Genomic DNA, 24,343 nt, shown 5'->3' with positions numbered 1-24,343 from the left:
CTGATTCTCCATATAGAATAATTTAATCTGATTCTGCATGTAGAATAATTTAGCATTCTTAGTTGAAACTCTTAAAATTGACTCTTTCTCTCTATTTCAAAAATATTCTTATCTATTTATTATTGGAGAACTAGGAAAGTTGGAGTGACTTTATAGCAAAATGTGGCAAGTCAGCGCAGATATTAAATATGGATGTACTTTTATATCACCTAGATTGTTCTTACATACAGATTGAATAGCCAAAATGCGTCACATTCTTTAAAATGGTTATTGTAATACATTCGCTGCGAAGTTTCGAGGAATTGGAATACGAAATTTTTTATATTGATTCTCAAAGTAAAGTTTTTATCACATTTCAGCATTTACGCCTGTTTTAAAAATGTGCTGAGTTGTAAAAAGCTATTTTTATTCTAACCATTTTCAGTTTTGCGCATTCGCAAAGAAGAAAAATGATTGTGGAACGATTCAACGAAGTGGGTAACTTTCAAAGTATCTTCATATGAGAAGATGTAAAAGATATACACTTTAGACTTGAGTTTTATTTAATCTTAAGATCAGAGAGACATTTTAATTGGATTTTCTTTAGTCGCCTAATTTTAATTACCCATAAAAATTGCTCAATGAATGAAACGATTAAATATTGGTAGTTTGATTCGGGTTGAAATCCTAGCAAACTTGCTGGCTGCATGGACGCTTCTGTAGTTTCCCTCTTGTATAACGGGAATACAGTTTTTTTTTTTTTTTTTTTTTAAAGAAAGTTTCCACGAAGATGCTTCTTAGCCTCCCGTGTGTTCTGCAATAATCAGCAATGTAATAAGGTTAACATAAGATTTGGTATTTCGCTTTTTTCCTAGGAAGACATCTAAATGAGAAACAATTTTTCTAGTTTCTGTAATGTAGAGAACAAGAGTACGAAAGACGAATAATTGGTAGCCCAGCTGCATTTGCATTACCATTGCATAACCACAGTCATAAATATATTATTACGTTTTTCTCTTCCTTCACGTTCGTGCGGGGTTCGTGTGGATTTGGAGTGAATAACGACGACACTTGATGAAGTATCGAAACACACTTTATTCAGCCAATATTAATCAGGACAGCTCCAAAATCACTTTTTACAGTCGTCGAAAATCTACTCTAAACACGCTGGAACAATCAGCGACACAGCCTTCACACTGTCAGGCAATAACGGTGGAGATAGCTTCACTGCAAAGCACCAGAGTACAGCACTCTGGTGCTTTGCAGTGTATGGTCGTTCTCGGAACTCCACGTACTCTCGAGACTCTCCACGCGATGCACTCGACGATAGCTCTCGACTCAGCACAGTCTAAGACAAAACTCGACGATGCACTAATTCGCTATGCACTAAAAGACTCTCTCGATGCACTCGACGACCAACTCGGCGCTAGACTTCGAGACACTCGCTCAATCACTGACTATCAGCTCGCTAGACGAGGCACACACGCTGACTGACTGCGGACCAGCAGGGTTTATATAGCTTTTGGCTTGCGTTCGAGAACATTCTGGGCTAAACCGGTAAGAATTCATTCCAGAAGGTTCTCCATCAGTCCATGGCCAATGTTGTCGCCAAATGGGCGATTTCTCACCAAATGTGACAAACCTGCCTTCCCTTGCCATTTTATGGCAACCCTAAAACTGCTTTGCGGGGAAGCCATCTTACCGCGCCTATACATTTCGTAACAATATATTATATATACACTGTGTTTACAAAATGCCCTACCTGGCCTTTATTTTCGCAAATGTTATATATACTTCTAATCACAAAAATGTTTAAAGACATCAGTTATATAAATATTAAGAAATGTAACTTTTTATCCGGTTTCAGTCTCTATACTTATATTTAAGAAATTTTTCTCTTCGTTATAAAAATTAAACACGAAACGTTTTTAACTCCCATACGGTTAAAGTTGATCGAGATAATTAATTTCAAAACTAACGATTTTTGACGTTATAGTCAACTTGGATTGAGGGATCAGATAGTAAATAAATTATAGTAAATCTAGGTTGATTTCCCCTCTTAAATGCTATTCAACGACATTGTTTTGTGATTTACCAGCGTCTTTAATTTATAATTTTATTACATTTGGTATGCTGAAAGAATATCCACACAAGTAATTTATAATCCTCTCGGATTTATAATAATCCTCTCGTAATTTATAATCCTCGGCTGGCCTTTGTTTAAGACATTGTCTCGGGACGGAGGAGAGACGAAAGGAATGCTCCCACAGGACGGGGGGGGTTGCGTAGCTAAGCCTAACTTTAACTAGGGGAATCATTAAAAAGAGAAGTCGTAACGTCATAATTTTTAGTTATTACTTAAGCTATCATATATGTTAAAATTAGCATTTAAATAGTCTCTTTTCTTTACCCTACATGAAAATATATTAAAAAACTGCTTACTTTAAAAATAATTTCCGGATGAGCTATTCAAATTGTTCCGAATAATATAAAAAATAATTAAAAATTAAAAAACGTAATTATTAATTATTCAAAATTAATAAAAAAAGTACAAGAAAGATTATTAACAAGAAATAACGAAATCTTTCACGAGAAGTGGAAGGCAGGCACTGAGCTCAATATCTGACAAATTGCCTCTATCAGAATTATTAGAAATATCACTTTAGAAAATGAATCATCACTCTAATCTCTGTCATTAATTAGCTCATTTACTATGCGAGTATATCATTCGTCTGATAAATAACACTTTCTCGCCATAATAATCTGGAGTGAAGGTTTTCCAAAATAAAAAGGGAAGGCTCAGGGGCTGGGCGCTTCAACAGGCTCCTAGGCTCGGAAAGCCACATCCTGTGTGTAACTCGTGTAAGATAGTATATCTTTTCTGGCATATCTGGCTAAACTGGCACGCCAGTGTACCGGCCGGGGAAATGAGTGCGTTTCTTGCTGGTACGTATGCGTGACAATCGGCGCGAAAGGATGAAGTCTAAAAATGCGCTATTAGTATTCTTAAAAAGTGTTGTATTATTTAGAAACATAGTCCCGTAATCGTACAAAATTCATTGAGTACAAATGTATTTCTTTTTTAATTAATGCTAATAATATTACAAACTAGCTACGTGTCCATACTGAAGCTTGTCATTGTTTCCAAGAGTATGAAATTGTTAAGATTCTGTGAATAAAATCTTCATTTGGGGCGACGGGGAATTAATGATCCTTAATGTTCACAATAGTCTGCATAGACGTGCTTGTCGTATAGACTCAGAAACCGTTTTCTAATTGATATTTTATTTTTAGTTACACACCTATGCAGTATATGCGTTATGAGAATGTTATTTATGCGTTATTTCAGCGGAAGTCATCGGATAACTCGCAACCCTAACTTATTAACCCAAAGGTCTCTTATCTCAAAACGGCATTTTGCATCGTTTCCCTTTCTGCATTAATTCACTTTTCAAACTGTTGCCACCAAATATTATCACCGTGTATTATATTTAAAGAAACTAAATAATTAAGAATCTGCATGAATATTTCTTCCGTTGTGAAAAAACAGCGGTACCTAAAGCCATAATATTTTGAGTAACATAGTCCTCCAACCGAACATGGGCACTTGGAACCCCAAATTTTGAATTTCGAATATGTTTTATTATCTATTTCAAATTTTATAAAACTGTAACTAATTTTTAATTAACAAACTCAACGATTTCAAAGCGAGCAATGGCAACACTGTACAGAGGGGGGGGAGGGAACATTTTTATATCCAGCGCGCGAGACTGTGTATCGGAAATTCTAAAGATATGTTGTTTTTAAATATTTTGTAATACTCTTGTTGAATTGAATTGTATGTAGTTTAAGCGTGAAAAACATGATTGCGAGATATTTTGAACAGCAGAGTATTGTGGTTTACGTAACCGTTCACTTGGCATTGATTTGTGTCTGTTCGTGGGTTGGTGGGACAATGAATTTTATTGTACATGTATAAATACTGAAAAAATATACACTCAAGTAGATCACTATGGTTACACACATGTCCGTTTACCTATGTGGAACGTATGCATTATGTTGTAAGGATCTTAAGTTTTACTAACGTTTATTTTATTTTAAATCTTTACTATCACTTCTTATTTTCTACTTCCGGCCAGAATTATAAGCGTGAAGGAGTTTATGCAAAGTTGTCTGGCGAACGCCAAGTATTTAAGTGTGGCCTTTTTGCCAAGCAGAAGAGAGGAAGCCGTGAGTTCGAAGCAGGCCGCTTACCTTAGAAGTTACGCAGTTGCTACTTTGCCTTCCAGGCCAGAGGTTTTAATCCTCTTGATAAATTAAACGTATTGTAGTGTTCACAGTCTCTGTGCTACATACGCTTTCTGTTATTATAAGGCCAATCTTATTCTAAAGTTAAATTAGAGTTTAGTTTTATTTTGATATCTTTTAAGTTAGACCCCGAGTGGAGGGTCATTGTATTCCGAAGTACGGAAGTCATTGTATATAAAGAAAAAAATAAAGGGTTTTGTATACCCTTCGTCTGTATCCTGTCTACTTACTACAATTAGCGAACATAGCTTTAGTAAGCTCTCTGTTCTAGTCAGGTCATTGTATGTTTCCGAAGAAGGTTAGAAGAAACATTGAACCTGATAGTGGCGCCCGACGAAGAATAACCATGGCCGAGTTTCAAGAAGAACCTGTGCTGCCTGCAGAAACAGCTCAGAATCCAGAAATGCCAGCTGCCGCCCTGGAAGGATTTGGGTATATTGTCCAGACCATGCGCGCTTCGATGAAACCAGAAGCAACGTTTAATGGAAACTCACAGGTAACCAGTTTTTTGGAAAAATTGGATGACCACTTCATGCTCTACCCCGTGCACGAGTTTCAAAAAGTTACCTTAGCTACCAGCGCTTTGAGGGGCCAAGCGCTTAACTGGTTCAAATGTATCGGCAGAAGTCTCTTGGGTCAAGCAGGAAGTCCCACCTATACCTACGAAAATTTCAAGACTGCCCTACTAAAAGCCTTCCCTGTTGTAAGGGATCGTGCGAAATTAGAAACAGAACTTTTCAGTATATATCAACAAAGAATGGAAAACCTCTCCAGGTTTATTTTAAGAAAAATTCACGTTTTCAAGCTCTTGTATGGAAACCGTCCGGATCCTGAAATAATTCAAGTGATTTTGCCGAGGTTACTACCCCAAGTGCAAGACTTTATTGAATTGAGAAATCCGACTACACTGGAAAAATTATTTGAGCTAGCAATCCAGTTTGAAAGTAGAAGAACGGCGGACGTCGAAAGAACAGCAAACTCAAGCACATGGCTACGGAGAAAAAGCGAATCAGTGGGCAAGGAAACCCGAGCATTCAAAAACAGCCGGCGAACGTCGACAGTTCAATAGCAACCCAGGAAAAAAGTCTCAAGGCCAGTGGAGAAAGAAGGAAAGCACCGAAAGGAAAAATAATTTAAACTAAAACGGATTTCTGCTGACGAGAGGGTGCGGAAATCCGAAGGCCACGAAAACCCCTCTTCCTACAAGTTAAATACAGTAATGGTGAAAAATTTAACTCTTCCGAAGATTGAAGTCTTGGTAAATAATATCCCGGCCACCGCACTCCTGGATACCGGCGCGCAGTGTTCCTGTGTGGCAGAAGTCTTTTTTAGAAAGTATTTTCGCAAATACCGCATATATAATGCGGATAATACAACAGTATTAGCGGCGCAAGGAGAACAATGTAAGTGCGTAGGTAAAGTACCTTTGTACATCCGTATCAAGGACGAACAAGTAAAGGTGATGTTTTTTATAGTAAAGAATTTGCAAGCACACTTAATACTAGGAATAGACTTTCTTTCAGACGCACAAGCTACACTGGATTTTAATGAAGCGTCTCTTAAGCTGACGATGAAACCAGTGCGTGTAGAAAAGGTTGAACCGCCAAGGTTAAATCTCGACCACCTGCCTAATGACGAGCAAGATAGAATCCGACAAGTGGTAAGTGAATTTGCTTCCTTATTTAGTGATATTCCAGGATTTACCCAGGTTACTAACCATAGTATTGACACCGGAGATGCATTGCCGGATCGTCAAAAACCATACCGGTATGATAAGAATAAGGAAAAAATTATAGAATGGCATATTACCGATATGCTACGTAAAAAGATCGTAACGCCTATCTCAAGTAGTTATGCTAGTCCGGTGGTTTTATGTAAGAAAAATAATGATTATCCTTTGGAGCATCCAAAAAGGTGGAGATTCGCTATTGATTACCGTAAATTAAATTCCATAACGAAATTTCCGGTATATCCGTTACCGATTATAGAAGAAATTTTAAGGAACATAAAATCAACCAAATTTATGACAACTTTAGACTTAACGAATGGTTATTTTCAAATAGGGATCAGGCCTGAGGACGTGCCTAAGACTGCTTTTATAACCAAGTCTGGCACTTATGCATTTTTGCGAATGCCGTTTGGCCTTTCAGGCGCCCCAGCAACATTTCAGCGATGCATGGACATTGTGTTAAGACCTGTTCTCGGAAAGTCCACATTTATCTATTTAGACGATATCATTATTACTAGTGATAATCTAGACCAACATGTACAGGATTTAAGACAGGTGTTTTCTTTATTAAATGAGGCCGGTCTAAAAGTTAATGTCGAAAAATGCAAATTTGCAGCCCCTGAATTAAAATATTTAGGTTACAAAATATCGCAAAAAGGGATCGAGACAGATGAATCAAAAATAATCGCTGTACAAAAGTATCCGACTCCAAACACGGCAAAGAAGCTCTCTTCTTTTCTAGGACTTTGTTCATATTATAGGTCCTTTATAAAAGACTTTGCGGCTATCGCTGAGCCGTTGTTAAAATTAAAAAGGAAAAAGGCAAGATTCTCGTGGACGGCCGAAGCCAATAGTGCTTTCGAAAAATTAAAACAAGCATTAACGCAAGCCCCTGTGTTGAAATTTCCTGAAAAGGATGAAAATTTAGAAATTTCAGCCGATGCTTCGGATTATGCGGTAGGAGCGGTACTTTCGCAAAATCAGCAGCCAGTAGCATTTTTTAGCCGAACTTTAAATCAAACACAAAGAAACTATTCCGCGACCGAGAGAGAGGCACTTGCAGTTCTGTTAGCAGTGCAAAAGTTCCGAGTCTATTTTGGAAAGGCGCCGATAACAGTATATTCTGATCATGCGGCGGTAACTAGATTGTACTCTGGAAAAAATTTATCCCCAAGGTTAATGAGATGGGCACTCAAGCTGCAAGAATATAATCTGGTAATCAAGCATACCCCCGGAAAGGAAAATATCGTAGCAGATGCCCTGTCACGAATTAAATTAGACGAACAGGGTAATACCTTAAAAGTTGCAATGCTGACAGCGTGTACAATAAATTCCCGAGAAACTGTAATAACCGAACTGGGTAAGGATCCTGAGTTTGGAAGTATTTATGAGTATTTGAAGGATCCTGAAAATTTTAGCCACCAAGATATTGTGGCGATAAGAAATAGGGCGGCCCATTACGAACTAATAGATGGTCTATTATTTTATACAAAAACTACGAATTCCAACAACGAATTTCGACCTGTTATCCCAGCTAGTCTTAGATTAAATATCCTGCAAGAGCTCCATGACAGCCCTTTAGCTTCTCATGCTGGTATTCGAAAAACTACTCAACGCGTACGCGAGGCAGTCTACTTTCCTGAACTGCAAAAGTTAACAAGGGCGTATGTCCAGTCCTGCCCAACATGTCAAGCCGTTAATTATATTAATTTCCGCCCGGCCGGGTTTCTAAATAGTATTAAATCCGAATTTCCAAATGAAATAATCGGCATCGATTTATTGGGCCCTTTCCCAAAAAGTCAGTTAAACAAAAGTCGCTATCTCCTTGTTATAGTTGATCATTTTAGTAAATGGACCGAAATTGTTCCCTTAAAACGAGCCTCCGGGAAATTAGTTACCGATTCTATTTTAAATAAATATATTTTAAAATACGGGGCGCCCCTAAAAGTTATATCGGATAATGGTCCTCAATTTGTAAGTAATATATTTGAAGACATGTGCCAAAAACTGGGCATACGTCATTTAAAAATGGTCCCGTATCGGCCGCAATCAAATATAGCGGAACGGGTCAACAGAAATATAGTGAAAATTATCCGTAGTTATGTTAAAAATTTTCGTAAAAGCTGGGATAACTATGTCAATGAATTTCCTTTCGCCCTTAGGACCGCAAAACATGATACAACGGGCAAAACTCCTGCTGAGTTATTTCTAGGCAGAAAGGTTATAACACCGTTAGATAAACTATTTTATGTGCAACAAAGAGCCCCAGAATTTAAAATGGGTGATATAGAAAAACTAATAAAAGAAGCAAAAAAGAATACGGAAGTAGCACAAAGAAAACAAAAATTGTATTATGACTTGAAACGACGGGGAGTAACTTATAAAGTAGGGGATGAAGTACTAAAAATTAAGCATTCACTTTCTTCAGCACCAGAAGATAAAACTGCCAAATTTTTTCCACGCTTTGAAGGACCATATGTTATAGAAAAAATAACTCACGCTGTTGTAGTGTTAAAGGCAAGAAATGGTGAAACCTGTTCCGCAAACATTGACCAGATAAAACCATTCTATGACCGTAATAAAATGCAAATCTTTTCAGATCTTTTGCAGGATCCGGTACGGCAGACACCGCAGGTACAAGTTCCAGAGGTGGGAAAACGACAAGTACAAGGGCAAGCCAATGAGAGACAGAGCAAGTGAAAAGAAAATTGCCCCGCGGAAAAATTGAAGGTACAAAGAAAAAGAAGCCGTTCCACCGTCCAAAAAACAGAGTTCACGAACACCCCCAGAATGAAGAAGGGAGAAGGACGACGTATGTGGAAAAGACCGGGAGAAAGGACGGCAACTATAACCCGGCTGTGAAACGGAAGATTGACTCATCCGACAGAACTCTCCGCAGCAAAAGTCGCCGAACTGCGGAAGGGCCATCAGCGGCGGAGGAAAAAGTACAAGAAAAATTTGAACGGCCAACAACGAGGTCCAAGCAGGATCACGACAGAAGTTTCCCGGTTCCACCAAGACCAGCTGCCTTCAAACGGCCAAGACCACAAGCAGAGGACAGAAGGAAGATGTTCAAGGGTGGCCGTAGTGGTGAAAAACGGAAGCTTCCAGAGGAAAGCACTGAAGGGCGAGCCCGTACAAGAAGGAGGATCAACCAAGCTACGGTCTGCAGCACCTTTAAAGACTGGGCCCAGAAAAGGATGTCTGAATATTACAAAGATAAGTAAAATTTTATGTTACTTTACAAACTTAAGTTAATCTTTCATTCTTACTGGAAGTGGCAGATTTCAAGAAGTTTTACCTCATGCGAGGTCTACCTTTATCGCCAAAAGGGCGAGAAATGAGTTGTGACCGATTTTCTTATTATGTTTTTCAATTACTCGCGCGTAAAACTAAAGTTGATGTATAATAGCGTTGTATAAAGACTTAAATATTGTAAAAAGTTATTGTATAAATTTTATTTAAAACATTCTAACAAGAAAGACGTTTTAGTCTGAAAGACTTTTTGAAATGTAGTATTATTTCAATGTAGAAAGAATTGGCACTTGCTTTGAAAAGAATAGAAGTTAACAATGTACTACTAATGTATGTTTTCAAATGTGTAAAATTAACGGCATCTTGATATGTTCTTGTATACATGTGAACTGTTATTTTGAATGTTTAGAAATACCGTGATATGGTAAAAGTGAAAGTAATGTTAAAAAAATTTGTTATTCGTGTGACTGTAAAGATTAAATCATGGTGAATATGTGTTAAAGGTTGAATGATGTAGTTAGGCTCTCTGACGCTACACTTTAGAGTTAGCCACTTTCAGAATAGTACCTCAGGGTCTAGAGTTGAAATTAGGGTGTGTTAAGAGGTCTCGTATGTTGAATTTTAACACGTTAGTGTTTTGATTGTAGGAGGAAGTGTTGAACACATAGACAGAAACACATTCGTGTTTGGTGTTTTTACAACACATGTCAGAGAGCACGGGGAGAGATAATTAAAATAGTCATGAATGAAATAAGAATGTTAAGAGAAGTATATTCTATATGTTATTTGCAATGTCATTCTGTAACATTTCATTAAACTAGTTTTCCTTCCAGATCTCTGGAAGGAACCAGAATTGAATAAAGCTCCTGTTTTGATGCAGTACAGATGAAAAAGAAAAAAGATTGTTGTATATTCCGGGAGCTGCTATTGTAACAAATTTCTTTCTTTTAAAATTTTCTAGTTTCTAGCTAAGTTATGATTGTAAAAGTTTGGCCTCGCGTTAGTTTCTAGAGCTAAAAGTTTTCAACAAGGTCGTTTTAGACCTCAGTTTCAAACTAATTAACTCTGGCGGGAAGTATGTAAGGATCTTAAGTTTTACTAACGTTTATTTTATTTTAAATCTTTACTATCACTTCTTATTTTCTACTTCCGGCCAGAATTATAAGCGTGAAGGTTTTTATGCAAAGTTTGTCTGGCGAACGCCAAGTACTTAAGTTGTGGCTTTTTGCCAAGCAAGAAAGAGAGGAAGCAGTAAGTCAACGCAGGCCGCTTACCTTAGAAGTTACGCAGTTGCTGTTCGCCTTCCAGGCCAGAGGTTTTAATCCTCTTGATAAATTAAACGTATTGTAGTGTTCACAGTCTCTGTGCTACATACGCTTTCTGTTATTATAAGGCCAATCTTATTCTAAAGTTAAATTAGAGTTTAGTTTTATTTTGATATCTTTTAAGTTAGACCCCGAGTGGAGGGTCATTGTATTCCGAAGTACGGAAGTCATTGTATATAAAGAAAAAAATAAAGGGTTTTGTATACCCTTCGTCTGTATCCTGTCTACTTACTACAATTAGCGAACATAGCTTTAGTAAGCTCTCTGTTCTAGTCAGGTCATTGTATGTTTCCGAAGAAGGTTAGAAGAAACATTGAACCTGATAATGTTAATATATTTAGAACAGTAGAATGAAACATTTAAATTATAAGTTTGAATACTTATGTATAGGAGAGAATTACGTTAAGTGTGGATATATGTATGAGATATGTTGCATATGATTGGGGCTATTGGAGGATGAGGTAAATAATTTTTTACACTGCAAATGCATATAACAGAGGTAGTGCGTCAGCGATTTTCATAGTACATGCGTATATATTAATATGTTAACGCTAGCAGATTGAACACCTGTATTACAAAATTGATTACCTATATATTACAGAGAATTGCATCAAGTATATACATATAAGAATTTTAAATGCAAAGTAATACAAATACAAAGTAATACTTTCTGCAAATACCCAACTATCTGAGAAAGAACACCTTTTAATCTTCGTCAAAACTCAGGCACTCATCTCCAAAGTTAAATGAAGTCACTTGAAACCTCTTCTAAATCAGCATCTGAGTCCTCATACAACAAATTTTCCTCTGTACCATCCAATGCATTTCTAATGTCACACTTCTTAAATGATTTAGCCAATGTCTCTGTTTTCACAGCATCCCATGAAGCTTCGACACATAATACGCAGTATCCACGTATAAGACGAACCCCGTTTTTCAGATCTATTTTCAAAGGAAAAAAGTTTGTCTTATATGCCGGCAAATACGGTAATTGCAAAATAATATCTGTAACAGAACTTCACTTTGAAAGGTCGTGGTAGGTGCGAAATCGCTTAAAATTTCTATTATGAAAGGAAGAGGCGGGGAAGGCACATCCTTCTGTATTATTCGTAGTATGTACTTTCGAATAAGAGGGGGATAAATGTATACAGAATAAGTGAGGAATTTACCTGTTTTAGGAAATATCAGAGAAAAGATATGAGTTTATTAAACATGGGAAGTATAATATTATTTTAAAGAGGTGGGTTTGCATGAGGACGCAGATGGTCAAGTTGTCAGAAAAAAATTCGTATTTTCAGTTATTTGAAAACTTTAATTAGATTAGTTTTCCTCTCATTGATATATTGAACTAGTCATTGAATGCAGTTTAGATGGTCTTTAATTTATATCTCTTTTGAGACCTTATAAGGTATTTCTCCCGCCTTCTTAGTGTGCCTTCGTGGTGCAGTGGTTTGCACACTCTAGGCCAGTATTCCGGAGGTTCACGGTTCGATTCCCGGCGAAGGCGGTTGCTCATGTTTCATCTCTTATGCTTCCAAAAAATCCTAATGTCTCTACACTGGCGACCGAACTAAAAGGGTGTTGGATGATGATCCTCCGCACCCAAGATTTGGCGATTGGGTTCCCTAAAAAAAAACCAGTCGCCCTTTAAAAGGGGAAGTATATAAGGTATTTATCCCGCTTTCCTAGCGTGCCTTCGTGATGTAGTGGTTTGCACGCTCAGCGCGTAATTGAGAGGTCCGCGGTTCAATTCCCGGCAAAGGCGTTGCATATTTTTCATCTTGCCTGCTTCCAAACGATCCTAATGTCTCTGCAGTGACGCCCGAACTAAAAAAGGGTGTTCGATGATGATTCACCTCACCCGGGATTTGGCGATTGGGTCCCTTAAAAACCCCAGTCATCCTTTAAAAGGGGTAGTTTATAGGGTATTTCTCCTGCCTTCCTAGTGTGCTCTCTTGGTGTAGTGGCTTGCAAGCTGGGCCGGTATTCCAGAGGTCCGTGGTTCGATTCCCGGCAGAGGCGTTTGCTCATTTTTCATCTTTCCTGCTTCCAAAATACCTAATGTCTCTACAACCTGTTTCGGTTAAGCTGCGATGCCCTAGTAATAAACTGAAGATATTTACTTTGAATTGTTAAGCTCATTTTTCTTGGGGGAGCTAGACATTTTAAAGGGATCTAGCTTATTTTTGTTTGTGTTTATGATACATGTTTTTGGTTTATTTAATTATGGCAAAGCATTCGAGGGCTATCTGCCTAAGGGAAAGGATGCCTTCGTTGAGGACTTTTCTAAGGGAAACTGGCTCGTACACACGTTATACGTGAGGAAAACCACGAAAAGTCCCATGTGGCAGGCCGTTCGCCGGGACTCGAACTTCGGATTGAACTACCAGTGTTCAGCGACTTTACGCTGAGGAGCCTATCTGTGATAACATAGGAGAAAACCGCGAAAACATCATGCAGCCAAGCCGTTCAGGCTGCCTGAAATAAGAAATCTGAGAGAACAACTCATGCTTAGCAGTTTCAACTACACTATTCAGCTTTGAGGTGTCCCAAATGAGTATAAATGCAAAATTTTTTTATCGAAGTTTCCTGATATTTGTATCAAAACCGATCATTCATTTATCTGGGAGGACAATGGAGTCGTAGATTTCGCCAGTATTTTGTTTCTGCGATGAGATTCCCGATGGGCACCAGCAATATTACAATTTTACAAGCAATATTACAACAAGCAATATTACAATTACACAAGATGAGCTTGGATGTCACTCGCGAGATGAGCAACATTAAGGCAAGGGTTACTGCTGGTGTGAGAATATTGGCAAGTAAAGGGAGGGAAAATCCTCATTCCTTTTTAGCGTCTTATTCAGTATGAAACCCATATAAGATGACCGTTGGTAATTTACAGCCGTCAGTCGTAGTAGTAGTAGCAGAAAATTCAGTTATAAATGCAGCATTTTTTCTAGCTAGTAATACTAACTTTAGCTATTGAATGTAAGCCTTGTTTTCCCTCAAAAGAGCGGGCCCACCAACGGCCGAGCGGTAAAGTCGCTGAACATTAGTAGTTCCGACTTGGACTCGAATCCTGGCGAACGAACTGGACACACGGGCGTTTTCGTTTTCGTTTTTTTTTTTTTTTTTTTTTTATGTGTTACTTGTATACGAGCCAGTTTCTCCTATGAAGACCTCCACGAAGGCACCCCTTCCCTTAGGCTGGTAGCCCTAGTGTGCGTTGTCATAATAAATAAACCAAACCCTCAGAAGAGCACAGTATGCAGAAAATCTTGAATAGCTGGGGAAGAAGCGTCCATGTTGAAATGCTTTCTCTTCAGGAAGAAGAAATTTATTAAATTAATTTTAATTAGTATGCTATAGTAGTAAAAGATGGCAGCAGTATAAATGCCGGAAGAATTTTTTTTTAAAGTAAATTGGAAAATATAGGCAAAATATAGTGTTATTTAAATACATAGTTAAGTAGGCCAGAAATTAATTAAAGGTACTTGTTTGTTAAATTTAAATCGGCGACAAAAAGTCTGTAACAGTCAATGTCCGTTTACGATAACTTTTTAAATGGACCAGATGGCAAAACAAAGGAATAATTTCATCACCTTGATGAATACTGTTCAAAGTACTTATCTTTCTTTCATCATCATTACCATTTTTTATCATTAATAATTTACTTTGGTTTCATTTAATTTTTACAGTGCATTATTTAATAATTTATATATTTATCATTAATTTATTTTAAAAATATTACATTTTATTTCATTATTTATTTTTCCCTTTGTTGGTGGCTTTTCACAGGGCTCCAGCGTTTCTAATTTTAGAAATGAAGTCTTGCTTACTTGCATATTATACCGAGCAGCGTAATATGTAAACCCCATGCATTTATAAAATTTACGGCGTCTCCTTGTTACTGAAATTTGAAACAAAGTTTTCGTTTTAGGTATCGCTTCATAACTGTTTAACTGTGGGTAATTTACTCGCTAATGCTTCGTATGGCCTAAAATATGACTACCTTATGATTGTCACACAGTTTGTCGTAATATGCATCTTCTTGTTTTTATCTTATGTTACCTATTTTTGTCGACGAAGAAATGAAATCTTTACTTTCTGGTTTCAGATGTTATAAGTAAGCTTGATTATCTACGAAGTTTGAAGAGTTTGATAATAATCTCCATTTGTTTTGATATATTGATTTGATAATAATTCCATTCCTTGATCGTTTTGCTTCTTGCATAATTCATGAGGTTCTGAAATATACTTGAAGAGATAAACTGGATTCTCGCGTTGAACTGTTCGAGAAACAAGGTTAAGTTGAGCGCAGATTTTTCACGTGATTGAGCAGACGTCTTTCAACAACCCGTTTGCTTTCGATAACAATGAAATGAAATTTCGATGGAACTTGTAACTGAGGAAAGATGGATTGGATTGGATTATTCAGTTATGGCAAAGCACACGAGGGCTATCTGCCTAAAGGGAGGGATGCCTTTCGTGGAGGACTTTCCAAGGGAAACTGGCTCGTATACACGTTACACATGGGGAAAACCACGAAAACGCCCATGCAGCCAGCCCGTTCGCGGGATTCGAACCTCGGACCGAACTACCAGTGTTCAGCGTCTTTACCGCTCGGCCGCTGGTGGGCTGTAACTGAGGAAAGAAAATATTGCATTGGACATCGGATAGATAATTTCGATTTAGTTTCACGTTAAGCAAGATACAAATGCTAATATAACTCATAAACAGTAGTTAAACATAGCCGCTTAGATTGGGAAAGTGTTTAGTGAATCTGACTGCCGTACCGAAGGTCCCGGGTTCGAATAATTCCGAAGAAGGCATAGGTGCAATTTGTCGTCTCCTTCAATAAAACCAGCGGTGTTCACCTATTAGGTGCCTCCATAATAGAGAAACCAGTGCGTCCTTCCTTAGTAGTGGCCAACTCCTGTACACGGCTAGAGCCCGCAGCTGGGGGGAAATATATATGTATAAGATCTTATTTATGAGAAGAGCTTTGTATATATATATATATATATATCATGTCCTAAGAAAATAAGCTTAATAAAAAGCTAATTAGTATGCTATTCTAGTAAAAGATGGCAGCAGTATAAAAGCCGGAAGTAAGAATTTTTTTTTAAAGTAAATTGGAAAAAATAGGCAAAACTGTAGTGCAGAAATTTGACGTAATTATTGTTATTAATCGGAAATTAATCGATTTTTCAAGCGAAACAAAGCAATTTCTGATTAATTAACAATAATTAATATAAACGAGTGTTTCGTCGTTTTTCCTCAGTGAGAATCAAATAACAAAGAACTAATTTGCATAGTACAGAAAATGAACATTTAATTAGTTATTCTGTTTCATTTTAGGTATAATCCAAGAACCAAGTTGAATTTATGATGTAAGCTTCTTACTTCAGAAAAACTATTCCCCGACACCTTCGCTGTTGAATACAAAAACAAGATAAAAACAATATAAAACAGCTGAAACACGTACAAATTAATATATTCTTATTCGACTTAAACGAAACATCAGTCTTATTTAAATACATAGTTAATATATATTTAAGTAGGCCAGAAATTAATTAAACGTACTTGTTTGTTAAATTTAAATCAACGACAAAAAGTCTGTAACCGTCAATGTTGGTAGCAATGGAAGGCGATTGGGGTTATAGTTTTTAGGGTAGAGAGGGATTGGCGGTTACGTTTGGGACGCTATTTTTAAACGCGGGAAAATGAGTTGGTGTTTGGGCTACCATAAAGTTGGTGATAGAAACTTGCTGCATTAGTTAAATTTGACCAAAGAGACGAAATTAATTTATATCTGGCTAATGGTTTTAATTGTACTAAGAAAAGAAAATCTTCACTAGTAATGTACTACATACTAGTCTGAAAAAATTGAAATATTCCCATTTGTAAGTAAAAGGATAGACTGCCAGAAGAATCGATTAATTTGCATCATATACAAAATTACAGTAATTACAAAATTTACAAATCTTTAACTGAGAGACATCCAACAGATTCCGCCTTTTGAAGGTTTAGGAGAAAATTATCATAACCTTATCAGTTATATGATTTAGATTGAGTATTTAACGCCTTTTCTAAGACAATAATTAAAAAAAAAACTGGTTAGGTACTTGATAAACAAAAGTTTTGCAAATTATTGCTATTATTATTATTATGCAATACCTTAGGAACAAGGCGAAAGTGTATCGCGTTCCTTATACTTTTCTTTAGTGACCAGTCGTACTACATCTCTGTAATTTACGCCTGAGTGCTAATAATGCATTCCGTATTAACACTATCAAAGGGAAGTAATTTTTTTCAATTGTTCTATTTATGTAAATTTACATTTGTTAGCTTCTTGCGTATTTAAATTAGTCACTCACGTGTGGCGCCATCTGAGGAGCGCTTGCTCGACTTGAACATGTTTCTTGAAAAATAATGAAGATCCATTTGGAAGTAAATTGTATGCAGTGCCAATCTGTAGCAATCATATCGCAAAATAAGAGTAGAAAGATACAGTATATTCTTGAGATAAACACGTGAGAAATGATTACAAACACATTTGCTAATTCAGTCGATAATAATACTTCAGGATTTACGATCCAAATCGTCGAGCTTGCGAGCACTATTCAAAAGTTCAAATGCAACTAGTATTTTGAAATAATAACAAAATATTTACAAAAACATATTTTACAAGTACGAAGGAGTTTCGGTAAGGATAGTAAGTCTTCCCTTATTCTAGTCTTCGCAGCTAAACTGAGTCACTAAGTTGCGTGTTCACCAACTTATAAGTTGTGATGTTATATTTCGTGTATTTTTTTACCACCTTCTCTGTGATTGGGTCATAATATGTGATTCATGATAGATGTTTAAACTCAGAGTTCATCATTTTGTTAAAGAAATTATGAGAACTAATGAGGAGATAATCGTAATTTGTTAAATTCTTTCTTTCTTTATATATATCAAATGTTGTATGATCTTAAAATAACATGCATATAACATGCATAAAAACGAGGGTGTCGGGGGACAATTACTCAAGTACTTTATCAATTTTACTACATAAATTGCTTTTCATTCAAAATTGGTATTAGCGAAAATGCTTAATTCAGAATGAGTTCTTTGGTACTCTACTTTGATTCTAAATACCTTCACTTCACGGAACTATTTGGCCTAACTTAATTTGCCAGTGAGTTGGTTTGTTCCCCTTGAAAAGTCAATTAATTTCCAGCAATTGCAATAATTACTTGCTTTTAATTTAATTTCTTTTTAAGTTTGAAATTTTGTTATTCATGATTTAATTCAAGTCCCCGTAAAACATTTTTAACAATTTACATTCAAGTTACTTTAAAACAATTTTCGGTATTAAACTTCCTACCTCTGGGTTCACTCTTTTTAGATACGTACTTCTACTAAAATTAATATTAGGAGATAATCAATATTTCTTTAGTCTCTCTCTCTCTATATATATATATTTTATACGTACAAACCAAGACGCATTAAATATCATTCGAAGAGTCTTATTTTAAAAAACTTCATATTTTTCTGTCTGTTTTTATCTATAGTGGCCCACACCAGACACATACGTTAGTAACGGTCTTAAGTGTGAGGTAGAATTTTCGTTTTACCCCATAGCTAAGTTTAACTGCATTTACCTTCTTTATGACATGGTTGACATGTTCTTTGAAAAGAAACTGTCCGTTAGAAATTACTCCTAAGAATTGTACAGAGGAATTACTTGAATTTTAGCTCCATTAATTTTAATTTGTTTAAATTTGTATTAAAGATTTCTTGTACCGTCTGAAGAGAATGACAGTGCTTGTAGAAGGATTGGTTTTAACTCTCCGTGAGCTACACCAGCGCGTTACAATTTTTATTGTCATTTTAAATGAGTCCAGAGTTTTTTGTTGATTCATTGATTTGGTGGCTCCGGTGGGTCATTTATATAAATGCGGAAGAATGTGGGTCCAAGAATTGACCACTGGAGCACTCCTGCTTTTATTCTTTTCGAATTCGAGGGACTGTTTCATATACGAACCTGAAACGGTCTGTTTTTAAGGTATAAGGAAGTGATCTTCAGGAAATTAATTGGAAGATCGATTTCTTTCAGTTTTATAATGAGACAGGCATGTCATACGCGGTCAAATGCCTTCTCGAAGTCAAGAAAGCGTGCCGCAACAACGGTCTTTTTAATGAAGGCTTCAGCTATCTCAATTGATGAACAGGGCGATGTCCTCTTCTGCAACCGTACTGTGTCTCGCTGAGTGTGTCTGTGTGTCTTCAAGGGAACAGAATCAGGCGAGTTTGGAGTATGTTTTCATATACTGTGCCCATTCTTGGAAGTAGGCAGCTGGTTTGTAAATGGAGGGCTCCTTTGGGTTCTTTATAGGCTTCAGGAAGGTAATTACGATGGCATGCTTTGATAGATATTATTATATAGAGATAGATAGATAGATAAGAATGTAAGTAGAACGACAACTAGGACTGGCTTTTTTATTTTTCCATTTCTTGGTATACATTCTGTCTGATTAATAATAATTTCGTGTACTGATCGTGTTTACCGATTTTGCCAGCAAAATCCGTAGACACGATCAGTGTCTGGATATTGATGGATGAAAAATGAAAAAAATCGGACGCAGCACTTATCATCCATGTGCATTCTACGCGAAGTTTAAACCGTATTTAATTTTTATTTGTAAGGAATAAGGAAAGTGTTATATTACCTTTATTTTTTTTATCACTTCAAAGGGCATCTTTCGCGGTGTTTATTGCTTTTAGAAAACGGATCTGTCTTTGTTTCTCCCCTCCCCCCAAGGTATTGCCATTTGAGGGAAATATTTGTTATTAGACTCGTACCCAAACGATCCAATGAAATAAATACACAACTACTTCTTTACTTTATGAAATAAATTTTATATTTAAATCTATGAATAATAATCTTATTACCTTAATTAATTATTGCCTTCATTTAATGAATAGAGGTAATGTATTATGAAAAGATGTCATAGCAAGATTTCTTTATTACTATTCGGTATAGCGATTTAAATGTGTGGTTTTATATGATATCTTAGTTCTTAGGGACTGATTCATAAGCGAGTAGGTTAATTGTAACTGTTTAGTTTAAATTCTTAAGTGTTGAACTGAAATCCACTTATAAGATTAGTTTGTATTTTTTTTTAAATGTTCCTTTTCCCCACTTAGTTTTTTAAAAACATTTTAAAAATTCTATTGGTAAATTTTCAGATTGGAAATAATTTTTTTAAACTGCACTTTAATTAATTTTTATCATTGGACAAATATTCCTTAAACTTTGTGCTTAACCGTCAATCATATCAGATTAAATTTTACCAGATGTTTAGAGTTATCTTTGAAACTATAAACACACTTTCTGTTTGTGTATTGCGATTTCATTTCAAATATATCCTCGCTGTTTAGCGCTTTTTTGAATTTAATACTGAAATGTTATCTTTATGTAAACAGCGACGATTGATGAGATGATTTATTATTTATTTGAGAATTCCATATTCTAATTGTATGTAGGTATATCGATTTTCAATTTTAGAAACCAAACACTCAGCCTGCACAGGCCTGAAAACTCAGGGAAACTGTAACTAGCCGCCTCTCTAAGGAGTTTACAAAAGTTTAAACATAGAAACATAGGTAACTATGGTGTTGGAGTGGTACAACATGTTTCCACTGAAGTTTTCTTGTCTTTTTTTAAACTTCAGTAGCTTGGATTGCCGGATATATGGCAAAGCACTTGAAGGATATTTGCCGTAGATTCGGAATACTTTTATTGGTTGATATTTATGGTACACCTGGAAAACCAAAATAACGAGTCAATGCTTTCTGCGACTGGATAAATAACTAGTGTTCCATTGTCGTAGCTATTCGGCCTGTGGTGGGCCTTTGGAATTGGAGACAAAGTGTTTTTACGTACGGAGCTTTGTCTCTTCTGTTTTAAGAAAGATTAGGGTAGTTATGATTATGAATTTCAAATATTTTTCGTTTTTAGGAGTTTCAGAAGTTAATGCTTTAACAGCATGAATTTATTTTAGTTGTTGAGGAACCATATTTTAGTTGATGAGGTCTTGCATTCACTGGCCTTTTGTGCTGATGTTCTGGAAGAATAATGTGGGTATTCTGAACTGAAAAATAACCGCGTTCTGCCGTTTGTCATACTATGATTGGATGATAGTTGCAAATTATTTCTACTGGAGTTTTAACATTGTATCCAGAGGTAGATTTACGGGATCATGCAAATCAAAATCGCAAGGAAACCTCACCAAATAATTAATATTTTTAAAAACTAGTGAACGGGCCCAGTGTCTTAAGATTAGAGCGCTCTTCTCTTCTTAAATCCGCTGCTGATTTTGTCTGTAGTAGCTCAAATCAAAGGGCCTGGTCCAATTTATTTCTAGGTCTCAAGGAATTCCTTTTATCACTAATGGTACCACACATACTGGCCTACCATCAATACACTGGCTTCTCCTTTTAATTTCCCAAGTGGAAACTGTTGCCGCTCACTGTTTTTATCCTCTGACGATTCAGTTCCTTTATTTGATTAAAGTATAAGTGCGTGTGTGTTGGCGGAGTCAGTTAAATAGCTAATAAAACTAAATTAAATGCTTAATAAGCTCAGTTAAATAGGTAAGAGGATAGAGTTGTATAATGTCATGTTCTCTACTTCCTTTACCTGTAAAGGTTTTTAAAAAAATGTATGAAGTTATTTCTTGCAATTCACTGTGTGAATGAAAACTATTAACATATTAACAAATATTGTTAATATAATTGATAACAAATATTTTAAATTTATAACAAATATTTTAAATTTATAACAAATATTGTTAATAAAAAATAATTCTGTATGAATGAATGAATGATATTTTTATTTCCGTGTACATACTGGAAAATTAAAGGAACAAGGATGAGAAGGTGCTTTATCAGAGGCGTAGCTAGGTTTTTCAGCGCCCTGGGACAACTGAAGATCTTGCGTCCCTTTCTGTATGAATTCTGACCCTTCACTATGAATTGTAATATCAATTTGGCGCCCCTGGATTGCTGCGCCCGGGGACAGAAGTCCCTCCTTGCCCCACCCTAGCTACGCCACTGCGCTTTATGCCAATTCTATTGAGTGAAATCCTATGAAAAGTAGTTGTTTAATGGCTCAAGGTCAACTTAATCGAATACGATTCGCATTCTTTATACAGAAATGTGCAAATTTTTGGGCTGGTTCTATCTTCACATGTGACTAGGAGTGTAAGAGGTCAGATTGTAATTTTAAGGATTGTGGGAGTAGTTGGATAAAAATTTCACGTTAATGCGGAACATATCGCTGAGAAGGCATTTGACGGCTTGTGAGGAATGGCGTTCGATTTGGAGAATGGAAGCGAGACAGGCACTAGCGCAAGTCTTGTTAAGATCTAAAAGTAGCTAAAAACAACCATGGTAAGAATCGAAACAGTTTAAAGACATTGATAATGTATTTCAGGTAACCAAGCCAAGGTCAAAAACGTGCAGCAGACTCTTTGGATCTTTGCTTAGCATCGATTGTTAAAACAAGTAGACAACTGACGTCAGCCCTGATTGCGGGGGAGTTCGCTGCAACTATAAGAACTCGACTATTCAGAAATATTATATTCGTTTATTCACTGTGAATTGCAGCCTGCATAAGAGAGGGCTGTATTGCAAGAAAGCCAATGGTTTGTATTCATCTAACTCTGAGTCCAAAATGCTCTCAGTTACAGTGGTGCAGAGATCATCGGGACTGAAGTACCACGGAGTTAAGTTCTCTTTACTAACGAGTCTCTCTCTCTCTCTCTTTCTTTTTCTTTTTTCTTTTTTTTTCTTTTTTTTTTGTTGTTGTTGTTGTTGTTGTTGTTGTTGTTGTTGTTGTTTTTTGGACAAGGATTTCAGACGCGTATCTATCCGGGGAAGAGAGCAAAACACACGCAATACGTTTGAAAATATTTGTGAAAGGAATCGGTGAAGTAAAGGTCTGAGTGGGCTTACCTACGCATTTTTGCTAGCGCATTAATAAATACTGCAATACACAGAGATGAGGGTTCTTCATCCTTATATCGAGTTGTTTAGACATAAAAAAGATTATGACACCCTCTTAATGGATGCTAATGTTCGTCTTCATTGCGCTGCACTAATGATCGATTATCTGAAAGCCAAGAAATTCAGTGGATAGAGCGGCTTTCATAATCTCCGAATTTAAATGCGTTGGAACGTCTGTGCGATGGATCTTGCATCATTGCAACCCCCACCTAGCAATGTCCAGGAGTTTCAGGGTGCTCTTTTTCACGAGTAATATGTTACTATAGAAACTCCTACTATAGAAAAGTACCCAGCATAGGAACTAGACGTAAAGCTTGCATTTTGCTCAGGGGTGACCACACACACCTTAATTTTTCGATGCATCTCTTTTGTAACATCAAATTTTTCCAACTACACTTTATATCGCATTTTTTGTGTTTATATATATATATATATATATATATATATATATATATTGCAGAAATAGGCAATTGTGTGTTCTGATGCAGTGTTGAAAATGATAAAAATCTTCTGCAAATTCCATGTTCTTAATTGAAAAATCGTTCAAGCTCCATAAGTTTTTATATTTGTTCCTTTAATTAATTTTTGCTCGCCAACACATTATTGTCACATTGTGCCTTGGGTAGAAGGTGTTAGCACCAGGGTACCTGGGCTGAAGGCCCGACCCCTTATCGAACAAATTGGGTATTTTTAAATTTTCCTAGCCATAAAGTGAAAAGTATTATATAAACAATGATAAAAATTTAATAAATATAAAGTAAGCGTGAAACCAGTCGAAAGGTGAAAATGCCAGAGTACCTGGAATATTGTTGGAGCTGGTGACTTGAAATATTGTAAGAGTTTCTTAATACATGAGAGATAAAGGCAGTACAGAAGCATTCGGTGAGATACAAAATTAGGAATTAAATTTAGTTAAGTAAATACTGTAGATAAAGACACTGGTAATATAACTGTACTTTAAGATGGGAAATAAATTTACTGAAATAAGTGGGGTGAGAATCATAAGCTATGGCAATATACAAGAGTGAAAAACTAGTAACCAGCCGAGAATATAATAGGTTATTTGTCAAGATACATACATAATAATGCTAACAAGATATAGAATATTTTTTTAAAGCTTATATATAAGAAATATTATACGCTGGTATTACTTTGCATAAATATTTCTTCAACTAGGTTAAATAATAGGAAAAGTTTATCGATTGGGTTTTCCGTTGATTGAATCTCTGGCATTTTGGCAGAAATTTTCATAATTATATTAGATAGTGAGAGTCCTTTGAACAGATTACTTATTTCTTTAATAAGTTTGAAAACTTCACCCTGGAAACTCAAGTTAAAGTTGTTGCTATTATTTTTGTTTACATCAGAATTACTTGGTTTTAATGAATGTATATTAGTTTTGCTGCCGTTTTGAGTAATGTTTGCATAAGATATGCCATTAGTGACCTGAGAATATTTAGTTTCTGTGGGTTTTGCAATTGCATTTTTGTCATTATTCCAGTGAAGATTAGCATTGTTTTTGTTAGGTTTAGGGAACTTGGAACAACCCCTGAAAGGGGCAGTATGTTCCTCTCAAACAGTTGTAGCACTTTACTACATCAAGTCTCTTAGCTATGCAATGTGCCTTGGGTTGTAGTCTTTCCATCGCGATGTTTGAGCCCTATCAAATTTAAATTATTTATGTCAG

The 24,343-nt window shown here is 36.2% G+C and overlaps 1 protein-coding gene across 1 annotated transcript in view; it reads left to right on the top strand.

Moving 5' to 3' along the window:
• mgl (low-density lipoprotein receptor-related protein megalin) overlaps positions 1–24,343 on the top strand; it is a 230,767-nt gene that overhangs the window by 65,660 nt on the left and 140,764 nt on the right. The gene's annotated exons all lie outside the window — the stretch shown is intronic.

This window comes from Stegodyphus dumicola, chromosome 3 (assembly GCF_044657685.1).
Source record: "Stegodyphus dumicola isolate Sdum_Otavi_A_Nest chromosome 3, ASM4465768v1".
Lineage (NCBI taxonomy): Eukaryota > Metazoa > Arthropoda > Arachnida > Araneae > Eresidae > Stegodyphus > Stegodyphus dumicola.
The sequence above is the reverse complement of the archived record's forward strand: the minus strand, read 5'-3'. Positions and strand labels throughout refer to the sequence as shown.